This window comes from Schistocerca gregaria, unplaced genomic scaffold (assembly GCF_023897955.1).
Source record: "Schistocerca gregaria isolate iqSchGreg1 unplaced genomic scaffold, iqSchGreg1.2 ptg000357l, whole genome shotgun sequence".
Classification (NCBI taxonomy): Eukaryota; Metazoa; Arthropoda; class Insecta; order Orthoptera; family Acrididae; genus Schistocerca; species Schistocerca gregaria.
In genome coordinates, this window is record NW_026061816.1 from 466,241 (window position 1) to 469,797 (window position 3,557).

Genomic DNA, 3,557 nt, shown 5'->3' on the forward strand with positions numbered 1-3,557 from the left:
GAGAAGAGCGGCCAATGTGACGATCGGGCTTTAAGTCGATTCGATAACAAATGACGAAAACGGACGGATTTCTCAGGTTTCTACTACATATGAACACATTTCACTCTCTCCCGTGCAACGCGGCTGCTAGTCCTCCTTTAATGCAGAATCTTAAGGTCCTAGCTCATGTCCAAGGCACCAAAGCCAGCTAAAAAGTCAATAATCGATACCTAAAACTTGAATTGTACTACTTCTTACTGGCTATTACATCAACTTAGAAGCTTCATCTGTGTTCTACTATGGTGCTTTTAGTGTCTCCGCATACCGCAGCACGCGACATAGCTTTGCAGACGATAAGCACTACCGTTTCAGAGAGAAGAGCGGCCAATGTGACGATCTGGCTTTAAGTCGATTCGATAACAAATGACGAAAACGGACGGATTTCTCAGGTTTTTACTACATATGAACACTTTTCAGATTCTCCCGTGCAACTCGGCTGCTAGTCCTCCTTTCATGCAGAATCTTAAGGTCCTAGCTCATGCCCAAGGCACCAAAGCCAGCTAAAAAGTCAGTAATCCATACCTAAAACTTCAATTGTACTACTTCTTATTGTCTATTACATCATCTTAGAAGCTTCATCTGTGTTCTACTATGGTGATTTTAGTGTCTCCGCATACCGCAGCACGCGACATAGCTTTGCAGACGATAAGTACAACCGTTTCAGAGAGAAGAGCGGCCAATGTGACGATCGGGCTTTAAGTCGATTCGAAAACAAATGACAAAAACGGACGGATTTCTCAGGTTTTTACTACATATGAACACTTTTCATATTGTCCCGTACAACTCGGCTGCTAGTCCTCCTTTCATGCAGAATCTTAATGTCCTAGGTCATGTCCAAGGCACCAAAGCCAGCTAAAAAGTCAATAATCGATACCTAAAACTTGAGTTGTACTACTTCTTACTGGCTATTACATCAACTTAGAAGCTTCATCTGTTTTATACTATGGTGCTTTTAGTGTCTGCGCATACCGCAGCACGCGACATAGCTTTGCAGACGATAAGTACAACCGTTTCAGAGAGAAGAGCGGCCAATGTGACGATCTGGCTTTAAGTCGATTCGATAACAAATGACGAAAACGGACGGATTTCTCAGGTTTTTAAAACATATGAACACTTTTCACATTCTCCCGTGCAACTCGACTGCTAGTCCTCCTTTCATGCAGAATCTTAAGGTCCTAGCTCATGCCCAAGGCACCAAAGCCAGCTAAAAAGTAAATAATCAGTACCTAATACTTGAATTGTACTACTTCTTACTGGCTATTACATCAACTTAGAAGCTTCATCTGTGTTCTACTATGGTGCTTTTAGTGTCTCCGCATACCGCAGCACGCGACACAGCTTTGCAGACGATAAGTAGAACCGTTTCAGAGAGAAGAGCGGCCAATGTGACGATCTGCCTTTAAGTCGATTCGATAACAATTGACGAAAACGGACGGATTTCTCAGGTTTTTACTACATATGAACACTTTTCACATTCTCCCGTGCAACTCGGCTGCTAGTCCTCCTTTCATGCAGAATCTTAAGGTCCTAGCTCATGCCCAAGGCACCAAAACCAGCTAAAAAGTCAGTAATCCATACCTAAAACTTGAATTGTACTACTTCTTACTGGCTATTACATCGACTTAGAAGCTTCATCTGTGTTCTACTATGGTGATTTTATTGTCTCCGCATACCGCAGCACGCGACTTAGCTTTGCAGACGATAAGTACAACCGTTTCAGAGAGAAGAGCGGCCAATGTGACGATCGGGCTTTAAGTCGATTCGATAACAAATGACGAAAACGGACGGATTTCTCAGGTTTCTACTACATATGAACACATTTCACTCTCTCCCGTGCAACGCGGCTGCTAGTCCTCCTTTCATGCAGAATCTTAAGGTCCTAGCTCATGTCCAAGGCACCAAAGCCAGCTAAAAAGTCAATAATCGATACCTAAAACTTGAATTGTACTACTTCTTACTGGCTATTACATCAACTTAGAAGCTTCATCTGTGTTCTACTATGGTGCTTTTAGTGTCTCCGCATACCGCAGCACGCGACATAGCTTTGCAGACGAAAAGTACAACCGTTTCAGAGAGAAGAGCGGCCAATGTGACGATCGGGCTTTAAGTCGATTCGATAACAAATGACGAAAACGGACGGATTTCTCAGGTTTCTACTACATATGAACACATTTCACATTCTCCCGTGCAATGCGGCTGCTATTCCTCCTATCATGCAGAATCTTAAGGTCCTAGCTCATGCCCAAGGCACCAAAGCCAGCTAAAAAGTCAATAATCGATACCTAAAACTTGAATTGTACTATTTCTTACTGGCTATTACATCAAATTAGAAGCTTCATCTGTGTTCTACTGTTGTGGTTTCAGTGTCTCCGCCTACCGCAGCACGCGACATAGCTTTGCAGACGATAAGTACAACCGTTTCAGAGAGAAGAGCGGCCAATGTGACGATCTGGCTTTAAGCCGATTCGATAACAAATGACGAAAACGGACGGATTTCTCAGGTTTCTACTACATATGAACACATTTCACATTCTCCCGTGCAATGCGGCTGCTATTCCTCCTATCATGCAGAATCTTAAGGTCCTAGCTCATGTCCAAGGCACCAAAGCCAGCTAAAAAGTCAATAATCGATACCTAAAACTTGAATTGTACTACTTCTTACTGGCTATTACATCAACTTAGAAGCTTCATCTGTGTTCTACTATGGTGCTTTTAGTGTCTCCGCATACCGCATGACGCGACATAGCTTTGCAGGCGATAAGTACAACCGTTTCAGAGAGAAGAGCGGCCAATGTGACGATCTGGCTTTAAGTCGATTCGATAACAAATGACGAAAACGGACGGATTTCTCAGGTTTTTACTACATATGAACACTTTTCATATTGTCCCGTGCAACTCGGCTGCTAGTCCTCCTTTCATGCAGAATCTTAAGGTCCTAGGTCATTTCCAAGTCACCAAAGCCAGCTAAAAAGTCAATAATCGATACCTAAAACTTGAGTTGTACTACTTCTTACTGGCTATTACATCAACTTAGAAGCTTCATCTGTTTTATACTATGGTGCTTTTAGTGTCTGCGCATACCGCAGCACGCGACATAGCTTTGCAGACGATAAGTACAACCGTTTCAGAGAGAAGAGCGGCCAATGTGACGATCTGGCTTTAAGTCGATTCGATAACAAATGACGAAAACGGACGGATTTCTCAGGTTTTTACTACATATGAACACTTTTCACATTCTCCCGTGCAACTCGACTGCTAGTCCTCCTTTCATGCAGAATCTTAAGGTCCTAGCTCATGCCCAAGGCACCAAAGCCAGCTAAAAAGTAAATAATCAGTACCTAATACTTGAATTGTACTACTTCTTACTGGCTATTACATCAACTTTGAAGCTTCATCTGTGTTCTACTATGGTGCTTTTAGTGTCTCCGCATACCGCAGCACGCGACACAGCTTTGCAGACGATAAGTAGAACCGTTTCAGAGAGAAGAGCGGCCAATGTGACGATCTGCCTTTAAGTC